This window comes from Bactrocera neohumeralis, unplaced genomic scaffold (assembly GCF_024586455.1).
Source record: "Bactrocera neohumeralis isolate Rockhampton unplaced genomic scaffold, APGP_CSIRO_Bneo_wtdbg2-racon-allhic-juicebox.fasta_v2 ctg1071, whole genome shotgun sequence".
Classification (NCBI taxonomy): domain Eukaryota; kingdom Metazoa; phylum Arthropoda; class Insecta; order Diptera; family Tephritidae; genus Bactrocera; species Bactrocera neohumeralis.
In genome coordinates, this window is record NW_026089636.1 from 23,972 (window position 1) to 40,379 (window position 16,408).

General features: G+C 32.3%; 1 pseudogene; it reads right to left on the bottom strand.

Annotated features, from left to right (window-relative positions):
- Nucleotides 1-4,938: 4,938 nt before the first annotated feature.
- On the bottom strand, nt 4,939-5,831 carry LOC126766414 (adenosylhomocysteinase-like; annotated as a pseudogene).
- Between the last annotated feature and the right edge of the window lie 10,577 nt (nt 5,832-16,408).

Sequence of the window (16,408 nt, forward strand, 5' to 3'; positions counted from 1 at the left end):
ACATTCTTAGCGAAAATTTTAAAATAAATGCGGAAAAAGTTAACTTGGGGTCGTTTATCTTCCAATAAGATAACGACCCCCAACGCACATCTCGCCTGACTACTCGCTTTTTTGAAGAAGGCTTAAAGAAAAACTGGCCTGGCCAACTCAGTCACCGGATTTAAATCCAATTAAGCATTGTGGTTAATTTTTGATTCAAAAATACCAAAAAGCAGCCGTACAAACTTGGAAGAATTTTTCTTAGAGACGAAGCGTCAACTTGACATTATTCCCATAAAAATATTAGAAAATTTGGTTCGAGGCATGCCAAAACGTCTTCCTGCAGTAATTCAGAATAAAAAAGGCAATATGAATTACTAAATTTACTTTTAAATCAAACGTTTCGTATTTTTTTCAAAATTTATACTTTCATTTGACCACTTTTATATAAGAGTTCCTTTTTTAAAGTGGAACAAAATTTTTTCCTTTCTATTCCGGAAATTGTTTTTTTAATATATAATTTGTTACTTAAATACTAATGTAAATGTAATATAAATGTATGAATTATTAGTTGTTTATTTTAATAAAACTGCATTGAAATAACGTCTGTGAAATTTATACTTTCATTTGATGCCTAGTGTATTTTGTGATTTTTACTTCACCGTTCCGTTTAGTTATTTACGGAAATTACGATAAATTTTTCTTTGAAAATGAACTAAAATTTAATAGTTTGATATGTCATACCCAGCGTAGGGTGTGCTATCACAGGCTGATTCTATCCCGTATGATTATATGTGCAAATTTTTTTATACATATACATATGTATGTACATATGTTCGCACTCGGAAGAGAGCGCGAAAGTGGGAAATGTGCAGGTATGCTTCCTTATGCATTTTGTAAATATAATTATTTTGTTTCTGTTTTGTTATAAGTATACTTGGCAGATGTTTTGTATACGATACTTGTACTTATATTTTTTTTCGGAAAGGCGAGAGAGCGAGAATACGAAATGCAAAAAAAGTAACATATGTATGCACTTTTGTATGTATGTATGTATATTTATTTACTTACTGATTTATTAATCAGAAGAGGCTTGTCGGAAATTTACGAAAGTGAATGCTTGATATTCGTGTTTGTTAATAAACGTGTTTAAATACACGAAGGTAAGATAATACCTAGGCAATAAATTAATAATATTTATTAACATATATAAGTTGATATATACGTTTTACCAAGCTGCGTTCGGTTTTTCTCGTAAAATAAACTCGAAGCTGTAACGCTTTGGTAACCGTTTTTTCGCGGATAAAACGGAGTTTGAAATATTTTATATAAGCATATAAACTTATTTTTTAGATACATACATATATATTTATTTGCATTGAAATATATTAAAAAAAATGGAATAAATACGCTCACTTGGTTTTTCCTCAAGGGGCGTTTTATTTATTGTAGGTATGAGCGAGGTATTGCTAGCCTAGGCGTTTTGTCCCAATTGCCTTCTCCACTCCTTTTGTACTTCTAGACGCTTGCAGGTACGCCTTCTATTTTGTTGGTTTAAAAATTCGCGCCCGTTTTTGTTTTATTTTGTTTTTATTTCTGATTTGTTATAAGGTTTCGCGCCCGATTGTATTTTCTTTTTTGTTGGAACTTTATATTTTAATTTTCCATGTAATTTCTTTTTGTGTTTGTCTCTTCACCACATTTTTTTGTATTGTCACCTCACTGTTATATGGATATTCATATGCATATACATATGTAGGTTGTTATATATGTATGTGCATATATTATATATGGGTATTGTATCTAATTTTTTTGTTTGTTTTGTTTTGTTTGAGTCATTGCACCTTTTTTTGTTTTGGGGTTTGTTCACCGCACAATTCCTTTGTTTTTTGTTTTAATACATTTATTTTTATTTTTTAAATCGTTTCACTAATCCATAGTGCCTCTCACTATGGCTCGAAGGACCATGTTTATTTGGGTGTCCAATTAAGTGGGAAACATCCACCACTTTATTCTGAGTTTAATAAGCACCCACTAATTTTGTTAAGGAAAACACACTAGTTAATTGTGAGGTATTAGTCACGGTAAAAGGTCAACTTTATTGAAATTTACACAAATTTACAAAGGATAATTATACTAGGCAACGGCTACAATATTTCCCAGGATCGCTGAGGATCTATTTATATCCTCGTAGCACACAGGATCGATGTTGAGTTGAAGATCAAACGACTGGTATCGAGCTGGAACCGTACGACGACGTTTTTTAATCGCAATATATTGTTGCACGTGGGTTAGGTGCCGGTAAACGAAAAGTAGTGCTTACGCGGCGCAGTTTAGAAACGAAAGTGTATAGCGAAAGTTGAAGTGTTGATGGGCGAACTGCAGCTGGCGAAAATGATGAGCTTTCCGCTTGTCCATTCCTTTGGTGAGTTGGGTTGCGTTCAAGTGTGGTGTGTTTTAATATTCTCAGCTGTGGTGAATTAAGCTGTCGCATTAGGATGCGCTAGTTTTACCGAGTAGAGGGGGTGGATGCTTAACTCATTTAAACAGTGATATTTGCTTATGTAGTTCCTCTATTTCTTCTATTTCTGCGGTTCTTTTTGTGCATTTTAAAAATTGTAAATTTCTGTCTTAAGCAAAAATTTCAATGAGTAATTTCCGCATTTTATTGTAATCCGCTTCAGATACTTCGGAAAATATTTCTATTATTTTATGTATCTTTTTAATGTTTCCTTGTTTTTTTTTCTACACACATTGGGTTTATTACCATTATTTTTTTTCCCTGGGGCCTTTGCATTTGAGCTTTTGGGCTACATGTCAATATAATTTGAATAATTTATTTATTTACAATTTCTTTGTTAAATTAGAACGCGAAGGTTTCGGGTGCAAAATCGTACTCAGCTCTGGTTGCCCAGAGCTCCTTTATTTATATAATTTCTTATCCTAATTCATGTATGCACCACATGCAGAGTGCATACACATATCTTAATACTAATGTACTTTACATACGGAAGTATGTACACATATCTTAAGCATAAATGTTCCCAACGGCATACATAAGTTTTTCATATCTTTTAAAGTTTAGGATCATTTCCATTCCTTTACATTGCATGCATTAATATAACAGTCTCTAATCAATATACCTGTTCAAATATATTGAACAGGCTTATCTTCGCCAGTGATGAGGCTGTACAAAGCAAATACGTAAACAAACGCATAGAGATACATACATTTATATAGGGCACGTATGCATTTATATGCAATACGTATGCACTCAACAACAAACAAAGATATTTACTTAAGATAACATATCGACCTAAGATATGCATTTAGGCAATTGAATACAAATGTGCATGTGCACTTGAAAACAAATCCATACCATGTAGCATTGCAATGGGTATTTGTACATACATATTTATATTTATGACTGCATTTTTATGTGTTAGCGATAGTGCAAATATACAGACTTACAAAAATATCCCATTTATAATTGTAGCCGTTAAGAACTGGGTTCGAACTGTAACATCCGTGAACGTATCACTCGTCACGTAAAAGTCTGTATTTCGTATTATGACATACGTGATCGTAGCGCTTATATACGAGATCGTAACGCTTCTATCGTAATCTGGCATGATGACAAACGTGAACGAGTATATAAACGTATCCGTTCGTTCGAATCGTCATTCGAACGCAAATTACCAATCGTAATAGATAAATTTATGGAAATGTGAGCAAATTTTTTTAAATTTTATGTTTTTTATAATTTTTAGTAATAAAGAACACAAATAAGAAACCAATGAATGGAATATCTCATTAAAAATTAAAAAAAAAAATTATTTATATGATCAAAATTTTTGTATTTTAGTTGACATTAAAAATAAAATTATTTACAAGGTAAAGGACATATACATATTTGAATTAAATTTATTAAAGTATACATTATTTGGTCTCTTATCGTTTGGTCGATTGCGGTGAGGCGGTTCGCTACCCCGTGCCTATTTCTTGTGTGTGATAAGTATCGCAATTTTGAGGGTCGTAACTTATTGTAAATTTTATGCAGATTTTATGTAATGCCTCACAAACGTTATTAAATCTTCCACTTTTGTGGGGTGATACCTTTCTCTCTTGCCATATCCTAAAATTCTTCACCGTCTTTTTAAGATTCAAATGCTTTGTTCAACAATAATCTACAAAGAAAATTTTGTTAATGAGGATTCTTAATTTGTTTTTTTTTTATACCTACGCTATTACTACGATCTCTTAGCTATCTCCGCACTATTTTTTTATCCCCATCACTTTCACTTGAGCTCAAATAAAAAAAAACAAAGTTTGATATTTAATTAGCTTTTTTTAGTTTATTGAAAATTTCGCAAAAGTTTTGACAGCTCCACATCTATTGTGACCTAAAAATACGATCCAAAGCAATGTGGAATTTAAAAACTATTGTGAATTGAAAATACATTACGATCCGTTTGCTATCGTATGTCATAATGCCAATCAGTGCATACGATTGACGTATCACGTAATTTTCTTTCGTATGTTTGCAGATCTGTGCACGGATGTAACGATTCGACCCCTGTTCAGAAATCTGAACATACTGCCCACGTCGAAGTGTTTACACTTCAAAATAATTCAAGTATTTATAAATCTTGGGCATGTTAATTACATTTTTCTTTACAAGATTGGCGGATCGAACTCGTAATAATTTTTCTAATATAAGCTATTTTTTATTGTATACATTTTAAATTTTTAATATAATTTTCATTTGCTAATATTAATAATTAATTTCGTAAGATATATCCTCCTAGCGGAAATAAGTACCTTAGTGCCTTGCTGAATTACAGATGCGTTGTAGGACTAGTGTTACGATGACTGCACCAACAATTAATAGAATTAGATTGTCAGTATTCATGCTGCATTACGGCATATGATGCCATTCTAAGTCCAAATGTTTCGAATTTAATCACGGGACTTTTCAGGTCGTCTGCCCAATTTCTCCAAGTGTAAAGTGGTGATCTCTTCATCGAGTATTTTCGGCAACATATGCAAATCTATGTTGTATTTGTCAGCCTTGATCCACAATTCGATTTGTGCCACCACTTGATTTCTGAACGAGTTGAACTTCTCAAGCTGGGATGACCGCGCGCGAAGCCCAAATTTACCAGACGTCCTTCGGTAAACAAAATAATATGATTACCATTGGATAGTGTATAACGATAGACTTGGGGTTTGATAATAATTTTCTCTTTGGCGTTGCATTAAAAAATGCGACGTCGATTTCACAATCGAAATTACCAATATTACAAACGATCGTATCGTCGGGCATGTGTTCAAAATGTGCGACAGTAATAATGTCCTTGCAAACAGTTGTTGTTACGAAGATAATAGCTTCTTTGTATGCTTGCTCCATGGCGGTTGCAAAGCAATGATATAATCTTTTTCGGTGACAATAACGATTCCGCCGAAACTACGCAGAGGTTATGCACAACTTTTGCCAATATCACATAACCAGCAACACAGCACACTTTGCCAGCAATAATCACATCGGCCGTTTAATGCCATCAATTAGCTACTCGCGACAACCATAAGATCATAAGATTATAGAATGTACTCTTGTCCGTCGTTGACGTTGATGGTTGGCACACCGAGACGTCTCTCCTTCGCCATTTCATATAAATTGTGTACACCGGTTGTAGTTTCTTCGCTCGAACACTTGAAGCCCTTCGGGTTCGCAGGAAATTTTCATGCACTAAGTTGGTCAAATCACCATCATTATCGAGAATCAAGTTCACGAGCTGACCATCTGAGAACAGTACGGTCAATTCAATACTCCATAAGTATTCTTCATTCATCATCCTTTGAAGGGTAACACTGACCTAGTCTTCCTTTTCATCCTCCTCCCCGTGAACGCGATGGTGTCGTTAAGCTGTTCAATAAGTATTTGTTGTGCAGCTGCTGAATCATTGAGTGCACTTGTTGAGTATTTTAAATATTACAGTGAATTTGAAATTTGCTGCCTTTCAACCGAATATTGAACTAGATCGATGTGGACAATTCTATCCCACGCTGTCCAAGTCAACCCAACCGGCACTTTTTTTTCAAAAAATTCTCCAGAAATATTTTTTTAAATATATTATATGTAAACATTTACAACATAGTAAAACTATAAGTAAATTTCAAAATAAGTATAAGGTTATTCTTTTTCTTCTTTTTTAGCTCGAGTCGAACGCATCTCTTTTTATTGATTATTTGAATATTTTTTTCTTTAGTAGGAAAAGGGTAAACAATGTGCATCGCTCTTTACGATGTGCCATTATATACGTCTGACCCCATAAATCTGGCATAAAATGACGGTTTTGGGGTCTTGGGAAACCATTTTTCCAAAAATTTTGGAACCCCCGAGATTTGGCCGGAATAGCAATTTTTTCGGGAAAAGTTGTCTTCCAAAGCTGGGAAAAGGCCGGGTTTTTTTTTGGCTTTTAGACTTTACGTAGCCCCACAAAAAAAAGTTTAAAAAGGGGTTAAATCATGATCTTGAAAAAATTTTACGGGTCCCTTTTTGGGGATGAATTGTTCTCCAAAACCCCAAAAAGCCAGAATCGGGAGCTGTGTGGGGATGTGGGGCCTTTTTGTTGAAACCCAGTTTCAACCCAAATTCAGTTCTTCCATTTTTGGCAAAAAATTTGTTAGACGAACGAGGGTCGCCATTCACCGTAACCTTGGGGTCCCCCTCTTTGGAAAAAAGCCCGGGCCCCAAACCACCCGGAAAAACCCACCAAAGGAAAATTTTTTGGGATGATGGGCGGGTTTGGTCAAATCACCGATTTAACGCCTTTTCTATTTTTTTTGGGGCTCGTCAAAGGGGCGTTACAAAATAAGCCGCCCCAAATATTCCCGCTTTAAGACAAATTTTCCCAAAAATTCGGGCTATTCCGGCCGAAATCTCGAAAAAAATTGCCCAAAAATTGGGTTTTTTAATGGTTACCCAAAACGCAACCATCAACATTTAAAATGGAAAAAATTTCAAAATAAGTAAAAAGGGAAACCCAAACCAAAGTTTTTAAAAAAAGAAACCCATGAATTTTGCAAATTTTATCGTTTTTTTAAAAAAAACAAAAAAATCAAAAATAATTATATCTAAATTTTACAACATAAAAAAAAAATATAAAATAAAAATTTTAAAAAAAATAAATAAGTTTTCTTTTTTTTCTTTTTAGCCCCAGTCGACCACCTCTTTTTTTATTAATTATTTTAATATTTTTTTTTTCGGGAGGGGAAAAAGGGAAACAATGTGCACGTTTTGATGTGCCATGTTTATTTACGTCCCCATTTGCAATCTTGGGTAAAATGACCCGGGGTTTTTGCCCTTTTTTCCACTGCAAAAAAAGGGGGAAATTTTGTTCTTTAAAAAAAACCCAAAAGTACCACCCTAAAATTTTAAAAAAAACTTTGGAAAATTTTTTTATTTTTTCTTTTTAATTTTTTTTAAATTTTCATCCTTTAATCTTCCCTTTTTTTTGTGAAACGAATTCCCAAGTTTTTTTTTTTTAAATTGAAAAACTGCATTAAATTTTAAAATTATTACCAAAACATTTTGTCCTTTTTTTTCTTTTTTGTTTTATTAAAATATCTTTCCCAAAGGGGTTTTAATTTTAATTTTTTGTTGATAATCTAATTTTTTTTTTTGGGCCAACCCAAAAATGAGCAATTTTAAAACATGGGTTGATCCCCCATATCCAAACCCAAACAACCGAAATATGTTTAACTATTGATTTGAGTCAACTCAATATCGATTCCTAAGTGTGTATATACAAGAAAATCGACTTTATACCTTAATATAAGGATGTGGAATTCTTCCAAATGCGCTGCCGTTATGGCTTTATGTCCACTTCAGTAAGATGAAGAAGGTTAATTAACTTAAATATGTTAAATTAATGATTTGCAGCAACTCAATATCGATTGCCAAATTTGTATATACAAGAAAATCGACTTTATACCTTAATATAAGGATGTGGAATTCTTCCAAATGCGCTGCCGTTATGGCTTTATGTCCACTTCAGTAAGATGAAGAAGGTTAATTAACTTAAATATGTTAAATTAATGATTTGCAGCAACTCAATATCGATTGCCAAATTTGTATATACAAGAAAATCGACTTTATACCTTAATATAAGGATGTGGAATTCTTCCAAATGCGCTGCCGTTATGGCTTTATGTCCACTTCAGTAAGATGAAGAAGGTTAATTAACTTAAATATGTTAAATTAATGATTTGCAGCAACTCAATATCGATTGCCAAATTTGTATATACAAGAAAATCGACTTTATACCTTAATATAAGGATGTGGAATTCTTCCAAATGCGCTGCCGTTATGGCTTTATGTCCACTTCAGTAAGATGAAGAAGGTTAATTAACTTAAATATGTTAAATTAATGATTTGCAGCAACTCAATATCGATTGCCAAATTTGTATATACAAGAAAATCGACTTTATACCTTAATATAAGGATGTGGAATTCTTCCAAATGCGCTGCCGTTATGGCTTTATGTCCACTTCAGTAAGATGAAGAAGGTTAATTAACTTAAATATGTTAAATTAATGATTTGCAGCAACTCAATATCGATTGCCAAATGTGCATATACAAGAAAGTCGACTTTATACCTTATTATAAGGATGTGGAATTCTTCCAAATGCGCTGCCGTTATGGCTTTATGTCCACTTCAGTAAGATGAAGAAGGTTAATTAACTTAAATATGTTAAATTAATGATTTGCAGCAACTCAATATCGATTGCCAAATTTGTATATACAAGAAAATCGACTTTATACCTTAATATAAGGATGTGGAATTCTTCCAAATGCGCTGCCGTTATGGCCTTATGTCCACTTCAGTAAGATGAAGAAGGTTAATTAACTTAAATATGTTAAATTAATGATTTGCAGCAACCCAATATCGATTGCCAAATTTGTATATACAAGAAAATCGACTTTATACCTTAATATAAGGATGTGGAATTCTTCCAAATGCGCTGCCGTTATGGCTTTATGTCCACTTCAGTAAGATGAAGAAGGTTAATTAACTTAAATATGTTAAATTAATGATTTGCAGCAACTCAATATCGATTGCCAAATTTGTATATACAAGAAAATCGACTTTATACCTAAATATAAGGATGTGGAATTCTTCCAAATGCGCTGCCGTTATGGCTTTATGTCCACTTCAGTAAGATGAAGAAGGTTAATTAACTTAAATATGTTAAATTAATGATTTGCAGCAACTCAATATCGATTGCCAAATTTGCATATACAAGAAAATCGACTTTATACCTTAATATAAGGATGTGGAATTCTTCCAAATGCGCTGCCGTTATGGCCTTATGTCCACTTCAGTAAGATGAAGAAGGCTAATTAACTTAAATATGTTAAATTAATGATTTGCAGCAACTCAATATCGATTGCCAAATTTGTATATATAAGAAAATCGACTTTATACCATAATATAAGGATGTGGAATTCTTCCAAATGCGCTGCCGTTATGGCTTTATGTCCACTTCAGTAAGATGAAGAAGGTTAATTAGTTAAATATGTTAAACCAATGATTTGAAGCAATTTAATATCGATTGCTGAATGAGTATATACAAGAAAATCGACTTTCTACCTTAATATAAGGCTGTGAAATTCTTCCAAATGCTCTGCCGTTATGGCTTTATGTCCACTTCAGTAAGATGAAGAAGGTTAATTAACTTAAATAAGTGAAGTAAATGATTTGCAGCAACTCAATATCGATTGCCAAATTTGTATATACAAGAAAATCGACTTTATACCTCAATATAAGCTTGTTGAATTCTTCCAAATGCACTGCCGTTATTGCTTTATGTAAACTTTAGTAAGATGAAGAAGGTTAATTAACTTAAATATGTTAAATTAATGATTTGCAGCAACTCAATATCGATTGCCAAATTTGTATATACAAGAAAATCGACTTTATACCTTAATATAAGGATGTGGAATTCTTCCAAATGCGCTGCCGTTATGGCTTTATGTCCACTTCAGTAAGATGAAAAAGGTTAATTAACTTAAATATGTTAAATTAATGATTTGCAGCAACTCAATATCGATTGCCAAATTTGTATATACAAGAAAATCGACTTTATACCTTAATATAAGGATGTGGAATTCTTCCAAATGCGCTGCCGTTATGGCTTTATGTCCACTTCAGTAAGATGAAGAAGGTTAATTAACTTAAATATGTTAAATTAATGATTTGCAGCAACTCAATATCGATTGCCAAATTTGTATATACAAGAAAATCGACTTTATACCTTAATATAAGGATGTGGAATTCTTCCAAATGCGCTGCCGTTATGGTCTTATGCAACACAATATCAATTGCCAAATTTGTATATACAAGAAAATCGACTTTATACCTTAATATAAGGATGTGTTCTTCCAAATGCGCTGCCGTTATGGCCTTATGTCCACTTAAATATGTTAAATTAATGATTTGCAGCAACTCAATATCGATTGCCAAATGTGTATATACAAGAAAATCGACTTTATAACGTAATATGAGATTTTAGAGTTCTCCCAAATGCCTTGCCGTTATGGTTATGTCCACTTCAGTAAGATGAAGAATGTTAATTAACTTAAATAAGTAAATGATTTGCAGCAACTCAATATCGATTGCCAAATTTGTATATACAAGAAAATCGACTTTATACCTTAATATAAGGATGTGGAATTCTTCCAAATGCGCTGCCGTTATGGCGCTATGTCCACTTCAGTAAGATGAAGAAGGTTAATTAACTTAAATATGTTAAATTAATGATTTGCAGCGACTCTATATCGATTGCCAAATTTGTATAAACAAGAAAATCGATTTTATACCTTAATATAAGGATGTGGAATTCTTCCAAATGCGCTGCCGTTATGGCTTTATGTCCACTTCAGTAAGATGAAGAAGGTTAATTAACTTAAATATGTTAAATTAATGATTTGCAGCAACTTAATATAGATTGCCAAATGTGTATATACAAGAAAATCGACTTTATACCTTATTATAAGGATGTGGAATTCTTCCAAATGCGCTGCCGTTATGGCTTTATGTCCACGTCAGTAAGATGAAGAAGGTTAGTTAACTTAAATAAGTGAAGTAAATAATTTGAAGCAACTCAATATCGATTGCCAAATGTGTATATACAAGAAAAACGACTTTATACCTTATTATAAGGATGTTGAATTCTTCAAAATCGTTATGGCTTTATGCCCACGCCAGTAAGATGAAGAAGGTTAGTTAACTTAAATATGTTAAAGTAATTATTTAAAGCAACACAATATCGATTGCTAAATGTGTATACAATTGTGTGGAATTCTTCCAAATGCACTGTCGTTATGGCTTTATGTCACTTCAGTAAGATGAAGAAGGTTAATTAACTGAAATATGTTAAATTAATGGTTTGAAGCAACTCAATATCGATTGCCAAATGTGTATATACAAGAAAATCGACTTTATACCTTAGTATAAGGATGCGGAATTCTTCCAAATGCGTTGCCGTTATGGTCTTATGTCCACTTCAGTAAGATGAAGAAGGTTAGTTAACTTAAATATGTTAAATTAATGATTTGCAGCAACTCAATATCGATTACTAAATGTGCATATACAGGAAATTCGACTTAATACCTTAATATAAGATGTGGAATTCTTCCAAATGCACTGCCGTTATGGCTTTATGTCCACTTCAGTAAGATGAAGAAGGTTAATTAACTGAAAAATGTTAAATTAATGATTTGCAGCAACCCAATATCGATTGCTAAATGTGAATATACAAGAAAATCGACTTAAAACCTTAATAAAAGGATGTGGAATTCTTCCCAATACGCTGCCGTTATGGCTTTATGTCCACTTCAGTAAGATGAAGAAGGTTAATTAACTTAAATATGTTAAATTAATGGTTTGCAACAACTCAATATCGATTGCCAAATGTGTATATACAAGAAAATCGACTTTATACCTTAATATAAGGATGTGGAATTCTTCCAAATGCGCTGCCGTTATGGCCTTATGTCCACTTCAGTAAATATGAAGAAGGTTAATTAACTTAAATATGTTAAATTAATGATTTGCAGCAACTCCATATCGATTGCTAAATGTGTATATACAAGAAAATCGACTTTATACCTTAATATAAGGATGTGGAATTCTTCCAAATGCGCTGCCGTTATGGCTTATGTCCACTTCAGTAAGATGAAGAAGGATAATTAACTTAAATAAGTTAAATAATTTAAAGCAACTCAATATCGATTGCTAAATGTGAATATACAAGAAAATGGACTTTATGCCTTAATATAGCATTGTGGAATTCTTCCAAATGCACTGCCGTTATGGCCTTATGTCCACTTCAGTAAGATGAAGAAGGTTAATTAACTGAAATATGTTAAATTAATGATTTGCAGCAACCCAATATCGATTGCTAAATGTGTATATACAAGAAAATCGACTTTATACCTTAATATAAGGATGTGGAATTCTTCCAAATGCGCTGCCGTTATGGCTTTATGTCCACTTCAGTAAGATGAAGAAGGTTAATTAACTTAAATATGTTAAATTAATGATTTGAAGCAATTCCATATCGATTGCTAAGTGTGTATATACACGAAAATCGACTTTATACCTAAATATAAGATTGTGGAGTTCTTCCAAATGCGCTGCCGTTATGGCTTTATGTCCACTTCAGTAAGATGAAGAAGGTTAATTAACTTAAATATGTTAAATTAATGATTTGCAGCAACTCAATATCGATTGCCAAATTTGTATATACAAGAAAATCGACTTTATACCTTAATATAAGGATGTGGAATTCTTCAAATGCGCTGCCGTTATGGCTTTATGTCCACTTCAGTAAGATGAAGAAGGTTAATTAACTTAAATATGTTAAATTAATGATTTGCAGCAACTCAATATCGATTGCCAAATGTGTATATACAAGAAAATCGACTTTATACCTTAATATAGGGATGTGGAATTCTTCCAAATGCGCTGCCGTTATGGCTTTATGTCCACTTCAGTAAGATGAAGGAAGGTTAATTAACTTAAATATGTTAAATTAATGATTTGAAGCAACTCAATATCGATTGCCAAATGTGTATATACAAGAAAATCGACTTTATACCTTAATATAGGGATGTGGAATTCTTCCAAATGCGCTGCCGTTATGGCTTTATGTCCACTTCAGTAAGATGAAGAAGGTTAGTTAACTTAAATATGTTAAATAATGATTTGAAGCAACTCAATATCGATTGCCAAGTTTGTATATACAAGAAAATCGACTTTATACCTTAATATAAGGATGTGGAATTCTTCCAAATGCGCTGCCGTTATGGCTTTATGTCCACTTCAGTATGATGAAGAAGGTTAATTAACTTAAATAAGTGAAGTAAATGATTTAAAGCAACTCAATATCGATTGCCAAATGTGTATATACAAGAAAATCGACTTTATACCTTAATATAAGATTGTGGAATTCTTCCAAATGCACTGCCGTTATGGCTTTATGTCCACTTCAGTAAGATGAAGAAGGTAAATTAACTTAAATATGTTAAATTAATGATTTGCAGCAACTCAGTATCGATTGCCAAATTTGCATATACAAGAAAATCGGCTTTATACCTTAATATAAGGATGTGGAATTCTTCCAAATGCTCTGCCGTTATGGCTTTATGTCCACTTCAGTAATATGAAGAAGGTTAATTAACTTAAATAAGTGAAGGAAATAATTTGAAGCAACTCAATATCGATTGCCAAATGTCTATATACAAGAAAATCGACTTTATACCTTAATATAAAGATGTGGAATTCTTCCAAATGCGCTGCCGTTATGGCTTTATGTCCACTTCAGTAAGATGAAGAAGGTTAATTAACTTAAATATGTTAAATTAATGATTTGCAGCAACTCAATATCGATTGCCAAATGTGTATATACAAGAAAATCGATTTTATACCTTAATATAAGGATGTGGAATTCTTCCAAATGCGCTGCCGTTATGGCTTTATGTACTTCAGAAGAAGAAGGTTAATTAACTTAAATATGTTAAATTAATGATTTGCAGCAACTCAATATCGATTGCCAAATTTGTATATACAAGAAAATCGACTTTATACCTTAATATAAGGATGTGGAATTCTTCCAAATGCGCTGCCGTTATGGCTTTATGCCCACTTCAGTAAGATGAAGAAGGCTAATTAACTTAAATATGTTAAATTAATGATTTGCAGCAACTCAATATCGATTGCCAAATGTGTATATACAAGAAAATCGACTTTATACCTTAATATAAGGATGTGGAATTATTTCAAATGCGCTGCCGTTATGGCTTTATGTCCACTTCAGTAAGATGAAGAAGGTTAATTAACTTAAATATGTTAAATTAATGATTTGTAGCAACTCAATATCGATTGCCAAATGTGTATATACAAGAAAATTGACTTTATACCTTAATATAAGATGTGGAATTCTTCCAAATGCGCTGCCGTTATGGCCTTATGTCCACTTTAGTAAGATGAAGAAGGCTAATTAACTTAAATATGTTAAATTAATGATTTGCAGCAACTCAATATCGATTGCCAAATGTGTATATACAAGAAAATCGACTTTATACCTTAATATAAGATCGTGGAATTCTTCCAAATGCACTGCCGTTATGGCTTTATGTCAACTTCAGTAATATGAAGAAGGTTAATTAACTTAAATATGTTAAATTAATGATTTGCAGCAACTCAATATCGATTGCAAAATGTGTATATACAAGAAAATCGACTTTATACCTTAATATAAGGATGTGGAATTCTTCCAAATGCGCTGCCGTTATGGCTTTATGTCCACTTCAGTAAGATGAAGAAGGTTAATTAACTTAAATATGTTAAATTAATGATTTGCAGCAACTCAATATCGATTGCCAAATGTGTATATACAAGAAAATCGAATTTATACCTTAATATAAGAATGTGGAATTCTTCCAAATGCGCTGCCGTTATGGTTTTATGTCCACTTCAGTAAGATGAAGAAGGTTAATTAACTTAAATATGTTAAATTAATGATTTGCAGCAACTCAATATCGATTGCCAAATGTGTATATACAAGAAAATCGACTTTATACCTTAATATAAGGATGTGGAATTCTTCCAAATGCGCTGCCGTTATGGCTTTATGTCCACTTCAGTAAGATGAAGAATGGTTAATTAACTTAAATATGTTAAATTAATGATTTGCAGCAACTCAATATATAATATATACTTTATACCTTAATATAAGGATGTGGAATTCTTCCAAATGCGCTGCCGTTATGGCTTTATGTCCACTTCAGTAAGATGAAGAAGGTTAATTAACTAAAATATGTTAAATTAATGATTTGCAGCAACTCAATATCGATTGCCAAATGTGTATATACAAGAAAATCGACTTTATACCTTAATATAAGTATGTGGAATTCTTTCAAATGCGCTGCCGTTATGGCTTTATGTCCACTTCAGTAAAATGAATAAGGTTAATTAACTTTAATAAGTGTAGTAATTATTTTGAAGAAACTCAATATCGATTGCCAAATGTGTATATACAAGAAAATCGACTTTATACCTTAATATAAGGATGTGGAATTCTTTCAAATGCACTGCCGTTATGGCTTTATGTCCACTTCAGTAAGATGAAGAAGGTTAATTAACTGAAATATGTTAAATTAATGATTTGCAGCAACTCAATATCGATTGCCAAATGTGTATATACAAGAAAATCGACTTTATACCTTAATATAAGGTTGTGGAATTCTTTCAAATGCGCTGCCGTTGTGGCTTTATGTCCACGTCAATAATTGAAGTAAATAGTTTGAAGCAACTAAATATCGACTGCCAAATGTGTATATACAAGAAAATCGACTTTATACCTTAATATAAAGATGTGGAATTCTTCCAAATGCGCTGCCGTTATGGCTTTATGTCCACTTCAGTAAGATGAAGAAGGTTAATTAACTTAAATATGTTAAATTAATGATTTACAGCAACTCAATATCGATTGCCAAATGTGTATATACAAGAAAATCGACTTTATGCCTTAAAATAGGATTGTGGAATTCTTCCAAATGCACTGCCGTTATGGTTTTATGTCCACTTCAGTAAGATGAAGAAGGTAAATTAACTTAAATATGTTAAATTAATGATTTGCAGCAACTCAATATCGATTGCCAAATGTGTATATACAAGAAAATCGACTTTATACCTTAATATAAGGATGTGAAATTCTTCCAAATGCACTGCCGTTATGGCTTTATATCCACTTCAGTAAGATGAAGAAGGTTAATTAATTTAAATAATGTGAAGTAAATGATTTGAAGGAACTCAATATCGATTGCTAAATGTGTATATACAAGAAAATCGACTTTATA